This window comes from Cebus imitator, unplaced genomic scaffold, assembly GCF_001604975.1.
Source record: "Cebus imitator isolate Cc_AM_T3 unplaced genomic scaffold, Cebus_imitator-1.0 Scaffold220, whole genome shotgun sequence".
Taxonomy (NCBI): Eukaryota; Metazoa; Chordata; class Mammalia; order Primates; family Cebidae; genus Cebus; species Cebus imitator.
Window position 1 is genome coordinate 16,172 of NW_016107535.1, and position 13,450 is coordinate 29,621.

General features: G+C 44.2%; 1 protein-coding gene across 9 annotated transcripts in view; it reads left to right on the forward strand.

Annotated features, from left to right (window-relative positions):
• Nucleotides 1-13,450, forward strand: part of ST6GAL1 (ST6 beta-galactoside alpha-2,6-sialyltransferase 1) — a 132,058-nt gene that overhangs the window by 12,117 nt on the left and 106,491 nt on the right. The window lies entirely within an intron of this gene.

Consider the following 13,450-nt stretch of genomic DNA (forward strand, 5'->3'; position numbering starts at 1 on the left):
TTCTTCGGTCTCCAGGAGGCTTTATTTCTTCATCAGCAAAATTGGCTAATGACACTTACTTTGAAAGGTTCTTATAAAAATTAAGGCCAGGTGCGGTGGCTCATGCCTGTAATCCCAGCACTTCGGGAAGCTGAGGTGGGCAGATCACTTGAGGTCAGAAGTTCAAAACTAGCCTGGCCAACATGGGAAGTGGGTCTTCCCTTGTTCTACTTTTCTTGCCCAGGAGGAAGAAGAGAGTCCAGTGAGAGAGATGGAGAGCAACAGAACGCTGTACCCATGACAGACAGTGCCAGGGCAGGCAGTGGAGAGAGACTCCCAGAGAGGGTGGCCGGTGGTGCCAAATGCCACAGGAGTGAGGCTGGCACTGAAGGAGGGCTGGGGGACTCAGGATTGGGACTAGGTTGAGGCTAGCTGGGTGCCCCACCCAGGTGCCAATCTCGCACTTGTGTGGCCCTGAGAATGTTCACCTCCTTCAGTTTTGCATCCCAGGCACCTCCCTTACCCCAATCCTGGCCCTGGGGGAAACTGGGGACCTCGGAGAAAGCATTAGATTACACAGGCTGGACCAAGTGTGGGACTGTCCCTTCTGAGGACAGCCTCCCATAGAAAGCTGCCTGATGCTGCTTGGGGCCCACTGGTCTCCTTCTTTCCCACCCCAAGGCAACCCCTCAGGGTCTCCATGGGCTTGTTGGAGTTCTGCGCAGTTTGAAGACCACAGATCCACTTTCCTGCATTCTACCACTGAGAATTCTGAGACCCAGCAGAGTACTTGACGGGGAGGTGTGACCTCGTGGGTCTTCCTTTGCTTTCCTTTGATTTATCATCTGCAGTTGGTTTACACTCCGTTTTCATCCACCGCCCCTGCCACCTTCCCCTCCCCCATAAGAGTTGGAAATAGAGAGTGGATAGTCGAGGTCTGATTTATAGCTGAAGATTGAGGTCTAATTTGTAGCTGAAAATTAAAGTCCATTTATTGAGTGCCTACTTTCTACCATGCATTGTTTTAGAGGTTTTTACATACATCATTTTATTTAATTCTTTTTTTTTTTTTTTTTTTTTTTTTTTTTTTTTTTTTTTTTTTTTTTTTTTTTTTTTGAGATAGCATCTCGCTTTGTCACCCAGACTGGAGTGTAGCGGCATGATCTCGGCTCACTGCAACCTCTACTTCCCAGGTTCAAGCGATTCTCCTGCTTCAGCCTCTTGAGTAGCTGAGGTTCCAGGCATGTGCCACCATACCTGGCTAATTGTTTACATTTTTGTTAGAGACAGGGTTTCACCATATTGGCCAGGCTGGTCTTGAATTCCTGACCTCAGCTGCCTAATCCTCCCACTTCAGCTTCCCAAAGTGCTTGGATTACAGGCATGAGCCACTGTGCCTGGCCTTAATTCTTATAAGAAGCTTTCAAGGTAAGTGTCATTACCCCATTTTCCTGATGAAGAAAGAGAGGCTCCTAGAGACCGGATGGCTTGCTTACCTCTGTACAGTTACTAACTGGAGCTGCTGATTTATATTCTCTCCCCACACACGTATTTCTTCAGTCACTCATATTTACTGAGTGCTTTAATGCCAGGCACTGTTTTAGGTGCTCATGCAATATGGACAAAGGACAAAAATCCTGCAAGACCTTCTCCATCTGTCACTTGCTGGTGAGGTTAGATCGGCTTGTTCTTTATAAAGTCTCCTGTGCTAGACATCTCAGAGTATAGCAGTTGCTGCGTTTATTGGCTATTGCTGAGATGAAATCCATGGCCCAATTTGCTCCTCAGCCAGCAAGGCGAATGGACTTCTTTCTTTCTGTTCCCGCGGTCTCTGAAACCTTCTGCTGAAACTGCCCTAGGCGAGATAGTTTATTCCATAAGGAGTGTGACCGTGGCTCCCTCCCCTATGGTTCCTCCTCCACTTCCTTGCTTTTATCACCAGTGGTTTTCCTCAGCCACCACCCCTAGCAGAACTCTGATTTACTTCCACGATTTAGCCTTGATAAAGGCGAGCTGTTTTGGCTTCCTCTGCCCTAAGCCCCAGTGAGAATTTGGACTCAGTGTTTTCACTTGTCATTTTAGACTGTTTGCCAGAGTTTGCGGAAAAAGGCCTGTATTATTAATACCCTTGCCCGGAACAGCTGCACCCTGCCAGGTTGTCATGTGAAACCTCTGAAAAACCCTGAGCTACAAGGTCCACAGCTCCCCTGGGCCCACTGGGTCAGGTGGGAAATGTGATCTTCCAGAAACTGCAAGCAGCCAAGGAGGGCAGAAAGCAACTTGGAAGGAACTGATTAGAGTCTCATGTAGGAGACACAGCAGCACTGGGAGCGTCTCAGGAGGGCTAATTCCATCTCAAGTCTCCATGGGCCTGCTATATTTGAAGATCTTTTAGCCTGAGGGATTTTGTCACATCATATAAGAGACACATAAGATAAAAATGAAGATACTAAGAATTAGTTTAATAACATTTAGAAAGCCATTATTCCCTGCAGTGGTCACTATCCTCATCACCTGAAATAAATCAGTTTTAATTTTCAGAACAAGCCTTTGAAGTGAATGGGACTTGTTATTGCCACTTAATAAGAAAACAGTCTCGACCAGGTGTGGTGGCTCACGCCCGTAATCCCAGCACTTTGGGAGGCCGAGGTGGGTGGATCACCTGAGGTCAGGAGTTTGAGACCAGGCTGGCCAACATGGTGAAACCCCGTCTCTAATAAAAGTACAAAAATTAGCTGGGCGTGGTGGTGCATGTCTAATTCCAGCTACTTGGGAGACTGAGGCAGGAGAATTGCTTGAACCTGGGAGGCGGAAGTTACAGTGAGCAGAGATTGCGCCACTGCCCTACAACCAGGGCGAAAGAACAAAACTTCGTCTCAAAAAAAAAAAAAAAAAAGAAAACAACAGTCTGAGAGAGGTTAAGTAAATTACTCAAGGTCATGGCAGGTAGTAAAGGGTAGAAGTGGAATTTGAACATAGTCCATCTAGCTGGAAGCGCATGAGCCACTAGACACGGCATCATATTTCTCTGACTCCTCCTCAGTTTATCTCTGCAGTTGGTTCCCCCTCCTCTCCTGTCTCCCCTTTACTCTGTTAACAGCTTCTGGAGCCTGGCGTTCCAGGGACTTGACCAGAGTTCACTATCTGCTGAGCCAGGGGTTAGTGGGGTGGATGGTGGGGCTGCAGGCCAGACCAGGAGTGAGGAAAGACGGTCTCTGGCACCCTGTCCTCTATTCACTGAAATGGCCCCTCTTCACCTCTTCATGCTCCATCAAAGCTCCTTTTTAGTGCTGGGAGCTCACCACTGAGTTTAGAGAAAACAATCTAATAATGTTACTTGCTTGCTTAGAAAACCTCCGCCAGTCCGAGTTACTTGCAGGATAAGTTAGGACTAGAAATACCTGTCTGGAGCAGATATCCAGTTGAAAACCATTTCTCATCACTGCGGCCCTCATACCCTCCCCTACCCCACAGCTGCTCACCATTCCTGAACACAATGGCTGCTTTCCTGAATGAGCCTTTGCACTGGTATTCTCTCTGTTGGGCATGCCTTGCCCTGCTTGGTGAACTCCTATTTAAACTGCAAAACGCAGGACGAACTTTACCTCTTCTGACTTCCTGTAGTAGAGTTGGCACCACCTCAGCCCTTAGTTTTTAATGCTTTACATAATTTTCCACCTTCTAGTTTATGGCCTTTCTCTAAGCCTCAGTAGCAGGAGCTGGGCCCTGTTTATTTCGGTTTCATCTGTATTTGGGGCATATTTGTGTGAACAAATGAATGAGGGCTCATAAAACAAGCTCTGTATAAAGTATGAGTCACAGGTGGCCCCACTTTAACTGAAATATTAGGTTAGGTTGGGAGAATTCAGAGAAAGGATAGGTGGTAGGCTGAGGCCTAGCGTTATTGATTAGTTGACCAGTGAGCTGTGCACTCTGCCTACAGCATTATTGCAAATGAGCCTAGGACCCATTGAGAGAAGGTCTCAGGAAGTGAAGTAACTATGAGAGGCCTTATAATTGGGAAATGAAGCTTAGGTCTTCCTTGTTCTCCAGGCCAGACTCTCAAAGTCTGTACCTCATCTGCCTCCCAGGAGAGGAACTCCTTGGGCAGAGCTGGAGAAAGAGTGGGGATTCTGGATGGTTCCCAAAGGAGGGTAGGTGTGTGTATTGTGCAGAAGAGGAGCCGAAGCAGATACAAGAGTAAGTCCAAGTCAGACTTTCCTTCTTTAATACATAGGGTTTGGGGGCATCTTTCTGGGTGTATCATGTGCCTAATGGCTCCTCCTAAGAATGCAACATGAGCTGAATTCAGACATGAATTTGGAGCTAGGACCTGAATATATGGATTGTTCTATGCCACTGGGCCCTCTGCCCATTTAATTTCTCCTTCCCTTGCTGCGAAGGCTTCTGAGAAGTTGCTGTGCAGGTGCTTAATGCTTTGGAGATGGTCAGGTGTGAGTTTAAATCCTGGTCTCAGGCACTTTAATTGCTAATTGTGTGGCACTGAGCAAAAATCATAGAGATGATACTTTTATAGGGCCATTCAGATCAGTGATGTTGGTGATACTGTTGAGAGCTTGCTGTGTGCCAGGAATTAGGCTAAGTGGTTAATGACCATTATCTCATTTATTCCTCTGAATACCCTATAGGCAGATGCTGTCAGTACTCTGAAATCCCAGATATATAACTGAGGTTAAGTTATCTGAAGCCATAAAATATGTAAATGGTAGAATCAGATCATGGACCTCACACCTTAACCACTATGCCATTGGTCCTCACTTTGCCTGATCCTAAGAATCACCTGAGATTCCTGTTAAAAGAGCAGTTCCCAGGCCCTGTCTCAGATTCTGATTCAATTTAGCTGGGGTGGAGCCTGGGGAGCAGTGGATGCAACAGGCACCCTGGATGACATGAGGATCTGGCAAGTTTAAGAAACACTATGTTGTGCCTTCCTGCCTGTGAGGTGTGGCTCATGGTTGGCCTTCAAGAAATGTTAGCTGTTAGTATTATAATATACATGGATTGAAAGGACAGCTTATTGTGAATGTACATCTTTAAGAAGCTTATTAGTCCTGGCACTAGATTTTAAAGGTAGAAGTCAAGGCGAAGTAGATTCTGGATCAGTGAATCTATATTCAAATACTCATATCTGCAAATGGCATGAGTGCCTTTAAAGGTCCCTGTCACTTGTGGCCAAGTAATCAGTGCCATCATGTGTTGGGTGTGTTGGTTGAGCTGTTCTTCAAGGACCCCGTTCTGTATACATGTAGGCTGCAGAAGGCATTTGTGTACTGAGGACGGCCTTGGGTGTGTTAATATTCTAGAACAGGTGGAGTAGAGCAGCTATGCAAAGGAAGAAGGCAGGAGGTGTTAAAAGAAAAACTTTAGACAAAATAAATGTAACAGTTATATTTGTAATATGTAATATGAGTATTACATCTGTAATATGTAAACAGTTTATTTGAGCAAAGAACCATTCATGAATTGGGCAGTGCTCAAAACCAGAAGAGGTTAAGAGACCTCTGCTGCAGCAGCGAGGACAGTGAGCTTTTATAGACTGAAAGTGGAAGGAAAACTAAGAAAATATGTTTTATTAGAGTGGGAACACCCTAGTTAGAGGTGAGTTGGTGGTTCCTGATTGGTGAAATCTCTAGTTTCATTTTATTGTTTACTGAATTGGAGTTTGGCTTGCTTATGTAGTCACTCTGGTTACGGAGACAACCTCGGCTAATGGCCTCCTTATTTGCTTTAACACAGGGATGGCAGAGGTGGAAGTGAGCAGGTATTTTAGGGCCATCACTACTGCCTTGTACCCTGGGTAACCTGCACTGAAGTCTTCTCTGTAGCTTCAGAGCATCTAGATTCCCTTTCATGCCACCAATACACTAAAGCACTTCATTTTCCTCAGGGACTGATGATGCCTTGTTATCTCTTATTAGCATTCCAAGTCTTGTCTTGTTTTTGAATTCTCAAGGTCCATTTGTGGACATACAAATTCCCGAAGGCAGTCAGAAAATACTGTCCCATCAGAGCTGGGAGAAAGACTCAACCCTTATCCTGGTCCATGGACCTTCTATTTCCAACCTCAGCTTTGATGACAAAACTCAGCAAAAGCTTTCTTGTAGACTAAGAGCATAAGATACTACTTAAAGCTAAAGGAAACCCATGGAAAGATCACCCTTGAATACTTCCTTTCCTAAGATCCATGACTACCTGGGAGTTAGAATCCATAATAATAGCTACCACTATGCGCAGGGATTGTGTGCTGGGTGCTTTACATACATTTTCTCATGTAACTCTCCTAACAGCTTTATGATAACAATCACACTATGATACAGGTCACACTGCTCTTTTTTCACAAATGAATAAACTGAGGCCCAGAAAATTCAATTAGATTTCCCTAGGCGGTGACAGACCTAGTTAGCACTGGAGTTGGACTTCAAACCTAGGTGTGTGTAGCTCACAAATGAACGCTTATTATGCCTATACCATTTTGCCTCATTCTGATATTAGAAAGTCTTTCCTTTTTTGGTGAGGAAGAAATTTAGAGATTGGTTACCCTGACTGGTGATAAAGAGCAAATCTTTGTACAAATTGCGTCAAAGGGTGGCAGATCCCTACGTTCACATTTGAAGTCATTCCTAACCTTTTTAAATGTGGATAAGCATGACCTTACTCAAGTCATTTCTTTTCTTTCTTTTTTTTTTTTTTTGAGACAGAGTCTTACTCTGTTGCTAGGCTGGAGTGCAGTGGCGTGATCTCAGCTCACCGCAACCTCTGCCTCCTGAGTTCAAGTGATTCTCCTGCCTCAGCCTCTCGAGTAGCTGGGATTACAGGTGCCTGCCACCATGCCCAGCTAAGTTTTGTATTTTTGGTAGAGATGGGGTTTCATCATGTTGGCCAGGCTGGTCTCAATCTCTTGACCTGGTGATCCACCTGCCTCAGCCTCCCAAAGTGCTGGGATTACAGGCATGAGCCACTGCGCCTGGCCTACTCAAGTCATTTCTTAGTAAGATGGATTGTTGCTTGCACATGACTCTCAGTGAAGATCGAGTAATGCCAAGAATCACGGCAGACTACTGGGGGGAATGTGTATCTGCAAACTATGGGGCTCTATGGCAAAGGTGTTGAGGGCCAGAAATTTGACTACTTTTGAGGAGTAATGACAACCAGGCACAGGGAGTAAGAGGAAGGGAGCATGTACTATGCATCATTTAATCAGCCATGAGCTTGAGACCAAAGGGAACCTGCCCTAAGTTTAACTAGGATGGGTTTATCCAGATGTAATGGCATTGTAAGTTGAAAAGTTTCTGTGTATAATTCTCCCTCTCTCTCTCTCTTTTTTTTTTTTTTTTTTTTTTTTTTTTTTTTTTTTGAGAAGGAGTTTTGCTCTTGTTACCCAGGCTGGAGTGCAATGGCGTGATCTTGGCTCACTGCAACTTCTGCCACCTGGGTTCAAGTGATTCTCCTGCCTCAGCCTCCTAAGCAGCTGGGATTACAGGCACCCACCACCACACCCAGTTAATTTTTATATTTTTAGTAGACATGGGGTTTCACCATGTTGGCCAACTGGTCTCCAAATCCAGACCTCAGGTGATTCACCTGCTTCGGTCTCCCAAAGTGCTGGGATTACAGGTTTGAGCCACTGTGCCTGGCCCCAGTTCTCTCTTTTTTATAGTAATCTAATTACATTTATTTGGCTGCTTTGTTTTCTGCCTCAAGTATGCTAAGTTTGTCTCTCAAAACTCTTTGTGGGCAAGAATCGTAATTTATATGGAAGTGATGGTTGTATTTTGACTTCACAGAGTTGTCTAGCAGGTAATAATTAGCCAATAAAATGTTTTCATTCATTCACGAAATATTTATCGTATAGTTACCATGGTTTGGACACTGGACATAAAGGTGCTAGGACTACAGTGATAATTATTACTTGGCGGTTGAAATGCTTACAGTTTTAAGGGAAGACAGACACGCAGGCAAATTAAAATGACATTTTAATTTGATTAGAATATAATTGAAATTTAAGTAAAATTTGTTGGGAACTCAGATGAGAAATAATGAGAAAATAAAGAGAGGGAGGCAGATTTAAGAAATTTTCTGAGAGTAGAAATAGAAGTTTGTGACCTCTTCAGCTGGAATCAACACTGTTCATAGGATTGCTCTAGGGGCAGTGAGGTACTGGCGTGGACAGTAAGCCAGCAGCACAGAGGGTGAGGGATGAGTTGAATATGGGGTGAGAAGATAGGAAAGTCGAAGATACCAAGCTTAGCAAGATACTAAGAGGTAGAGAGAGGGAGGGAGTGGATTATAATGGTTAACATACAGGGAGTGCGTATTACTAGTGCAAGATAATTAACATGAGTTGCCTCATTTTTTCCTCGTAATAACCATAAGAAGTGGGCACTGTTGCAGAAGCAGACACTGAGAGCAGTTGAGTAGCCTGTCCAAGATCATACCTCCGAGGAGTGGAAGAGTTAGGTTTACGCCCAGGAATCCTTGCTCCAGAGTAAACAGTCATGCAGCTGGGTGGAGAAAAATTCCACTAACTGATCAAGAACATCCAAAAAGCTCTCATGCTGATAACTCCCTAATATGTGTCTCCAGGGTACACCTTTCTCCTGACCCCTAGACTTTCCTATCGGGTTTCTACTTCACGCTCTGTTTGACAGTCTCTTCTGAAACTTGGAATATCCCAAACTGAACTCCCAGATTTCCCCTGCCCCCAAGTTCTGCTCTTCCTTTGTCTCCTCTTTTTCTACTGAAAGCAGCACCATCCGTCTAGGTGCTTGGGCTCCAATCCTTGTCATCATCCTTGGCTCTTCTCTCTCTCACACTCACATCCAAAATATCAGGCATGATCTTCAAAGCACATCTAAAATATATCCACTTCTCACTGCCTCCACCGCAACCACCTGGTCTAAGCCATGAGCATCTCTCGCTGGGACTACTACTGTCTCTTTGCCACTCTCCTTGTCTCCTATTCCTGTTCCCACATGGAAACCTGAGAAATTCTGGCATATTAAGTCAGGTCTGGTTGTTCCTCTGCTTAGCCTCCTGCAGCAGCTCCTATTTTATTTGCCAAGACTCTTGGCAAGCCAGAGTTCTTGCCAAGACCTCAAAGGCCCTGCCCCATCTCCTCCACTTCCCCAGCTCCATTGTTTCTGCTCCTCCCGGACCCAGTCTCCATGTACCCGCTTTCTTGCTCCTTTCTTTCTAACTAGTGCACACTAGTGCACTCCAACCTTCAGCCTTGCTGCAAACTCTTCTCCTGATATCTCAGGACTCATTCCTTCACCATCTTCAACTCTTTGTTCAAATGTCCCCTTCTTTGTGAGGTCTCCTCTGACAGCCCTTCTGAAAATGGAAACCTACCTCAATCTAGTACTTCTGATCCCGACTTTCTTTTTTCTTTCTTTCTTTTCTTTTTCTTTTTTTTTTTTTTTGAGATAGGGTCTTGCTCTGTTGCTGAGACCAAAGTGCAGTGGCGTGATCTTGGCTCAGTGCAACCCTCACCTCCTGGGTTCAAGTGATTCTTATGCCTCAGGCTCCTGAGCAGCTGGGATTACAGGTGCCTGCCATGACACACAGCTAATTTTTGTATTTTTAGTAGAGATGGGGTTTCACCATGTTGGTCAGGCTAGTCTCGAACTCCTGACCTCAAGTCATCTGCCTATTTTGGCCTCCCAAAGTGCTGGGATCACAGGCATGAGCCACGGAGACAGGCCTGATCCCCCCTTTCTTGCACTATGCTCTGCTTTGTTCTCTGAGCACTTAGCATCTTTTAAGATACTGAATAGTTCTTTTATTTGTTAAGTTTATGGTTCTTAGTGTCTCCCTCTGCTAGAAAGTAAAACTCTAAGGATGTTGATCTTCATCTGGGTTATTTACTTTTGTATCCTACGCACTAAGAATTATGCTTAGCACTTAGCAAATGTTTAATACATTTTTTTAAAAAGTAAATGTAGAATATAAAGCTTTTGTGCAGGTCTCTAACATTTTTTGAAAGGATATGGTCTGAGGCTAGGCACAGTGGCTCACACCTGTAATCCCAGCACTTTGGGAAGTCAAGGTGAGTGCATCTTGAGCTCAGGAGTTCGAGATCAGCCTGGGAAACATGGCAAAACCCTGTCTCTACAAAAAGTAAAAAAAAGATTAGCCTATCATGGTGATGCATGCCTATATAGTCCCAGCTACGCAGGAGGCTGAGGAAGGAGGATCGCTTGAACCCAGGAGGCGGAGGTTGCAGTGAGCCGAGATCACACCAGTGCACTCTAGACTGGGTAGCAGAATAAGACCCTGTCTCAAAAACAAACAAATAAAAGATGAGGTCTGGAGTCTGGGGGAGATGTCACTGGGGGCTGGCCATGTGGAGGCAGAAATCTTCCCTATGTAAGAAGCACAAAGTGAGGGGAGCCTACCTCTAAGGCTGGACCCCTGAGGATGTGGGCATTTCAGGACTGGCAGGAAGCTGGATCCAGAGGAGGTTAAGCTGGGGAGAACGCCTATAAGGCATTAGAGGGAGGGAGTTTGAAAAAGATCCAGAGAGGCCTGTTTGAAATAAGTTTGGGAAAAGAGTCTTTAGATTTTGCAACTAGAAAGTCAGTTTCAGTGGAATGATGTGAGCTGACTTCAGTTATTTGAGGAACCGGTGGAAAGTGGGGAAGAGTAATCAAGCATAAGCAAGTCAAGAGACCTTGCCATAAGGAAGGAGAGATTACGTTGCTGTTTGAGGAAGTGATTTGTTTGAGGGATTTTGCTTCTTAAGCTCTACAAAAAATCATCTTTTGGGTGTGAGCAAGGATGGGGAAGTGACACAGAAAGCTAATAACATCCAAAGCAGCTTGTGAAACATCATGCAAGTTATGTCTGGTTCATACCAAAAAGTGGTTACTCAGGTCTACAATAAACGTCTGTTGAATACATATTAAATACTGTAGAATTTAGACAGGTCTCTGTATTGACAACAGCAACCACCACCACCACCACCACCACAGCAACAAAATAAAAAGAATGTCCGATGCAAGGGGTTGTTTTTGATTCACTCGCCTTTGGCTAGCAGTGTCTCTCTCTCCCTAGCAACATACTCTTTAGTGCTTTGAGCAGCTGAATGTGGTTCATTTTGGCTTCCTCTTTACTGCACAGTGATTATGTTTTCAAGAGGCAAATCGTCAGGGTGACTGGAGTGACATATTACCTGAGTTCTGCCTGGATGTAAGGGAATATCACCGTGAGTCTAGGGAAGCAAGGGGGCAAGAGAGATGACCGAGTGAGGCAGAAACACCCCTGGACTTGCGATCAGAAGAACCTGATGTCAAATCAGCTCCATCTTACAGCGAGTTGAGCCACTTCTCTAAAAGTTGTATTTAACTGATCTAAGGTCATTTCCTTTGGATTTTATAAAAAGAATAGTGTCAGGAGAAAAAGAAAAACAAGGAACCATGACTTGCTGAACCTATTCAGAACTACAATTTTTCTTTCTTTCCTTAAAAAAAAAAAGTGATATACAGTGAATACAGGCTTAGTTCCCTAATGGTGGCAAATGATGCAATGTTCACAGATGTCCTAGGGGAAAACAGAACAATCAACTTCTACTTTACTCTTACATTTCCTAAGAAAAGTCAGTCAGACTGCATAGGAAATGAAGAAAGGAACAAAGAGAGAGAAGGAAAGGAAGGAAGGAGAGAGGAAAGGAGGAAGAGAAGGGAGGGAAGGGAGGGAAGGAAGGGAAGAAAGGAAAGATTGAAAAGAAAGAAAAGAAAGGAAAGGAAAGAAAGCAAGGAAGGGAGAAAGGAAGAAAGAAGAAACCCCTAAGGCTGGTAAGTGTCTTCTGTCCCTGGAACTATGCTAGACACATGTGTACCTCACCACCATACTTATCAGGTGAAGGGCATTACATCAGTGTTTTAGGCAACCTACCCAAAGTCCATAGCTAACGATGGGGAGAGAGGAAAGAACAAGGCTTTGGGAGAGAAAATTGAAGCCCATGGCCCATGAGAAATAAAGCCAAGAAACGCAGTTGCTTAACGTCAGCCAGATTCCCCAGCACCCAGCACAGTGCCTTACCCTTAGGAGAGCTTGAGAAATATTTATCTGAGGGATGGTTGGTTGGTTGGTTGAATGAATTACCTGAGGAAACCTGAAAATGTTTTTTGCTGAAGTGCTGTTGGAGGTCCTCAAGGCCTTATGGAGATGGGAGCAACCTAGGGGGAAAGAAATTTAATTTAAAATTTAAAATGAATAATTATAAACCAACGGTATCAGGCAGTAACTGAGATGACATATGTGAAATGCATAGCACGTGGTAGTACTAAACAAGTGATAACTATGATATTTCAGGGAATTATTATCATTAAATATGTTTCTGCGGCTGCTGCTTACACTGGGACATGAGACAGAGTTATCATGCCCTGATACTTTTAATTTGGGGCTCCTATTGAAAAGCACTTTAGCTCTTCTCTATCCGTAATGTCTCATGGTGTAAGATAACTTCTTTCCCAACTGGCAGTCATGCCCAGCTTCTTGTACCTCTGCTTTAGTTCCTCTTTCTGGTGTCTGCACAGTAAAATTGACATACAGCCATATAGCCTCCATGTTAAAGACCATCCCAAGTATCTCCTCAGTGATCAGGCATTTTTGTATGATACAGAAGCATACACTTTAATTTACATTGATTGTGATGATAAGAGTTAAAACTCTTCTATTAGTGAGCACCTTTGTATCCTCAGTTACAGGGTTTATGTTCTCATAGACGAGATGGTAAGTGTGTACTGGATGATGGTTCAGTTGGTTTAGATGTAGTGCTTCTGAAACTGTCGCTAAAGGTGCTAATTTGTATTGGTCATGGGGATAGTCTCTTCTTAGCTCTAACCTATGATTTAGATGAATAAATAAAGGGCTTGTTGATCACATTTATGGAACGTTTAAAGCTGAGAGGAGTAGAAAATATTGTATATGCCAGAATCAAGATTCCCTATAAACTTAACCGCCTAGAGGAAGGACTGAGTGAAGAAAGACAGGCTGCACAAAGGAAAATGTAAACACCTAGCTGCAGGCTCCAAATACCAGTGGTTAAGCAAGGCAGTGGGGAGGTGGGGCTAAAAAGTAGAACTTGTAAGAAAAGAGAGGCTGTCAGTTGCCCAAGCACTTTGGGAGGCTGAGGTAGGGGGGGATTGCTTGAGATCAAAAGTTCGAGACCAGCCCGGGCAACGTGGTGAAACCCCATCTCTACAAAAAATACAAAAATTAGCTGGAAGTGGTGGTGTGCCTGTATTCCTAGCTACTCAGGAGACTGAGGTGGAAGGATGACTTGAGTCTGGGAGGTGGAGGTTGCAGTGAGCTGGGATCACACCACTGCAGTTCAGCCTGGGTGACAGAACTAGACCCTGTCTCAAAAAAAAAAAAAAAAAAAAATTCTACTGCACCTGATTTCAACTGAGAGTCATTAGCATGAAGGCACTAAAAACTAACCAGA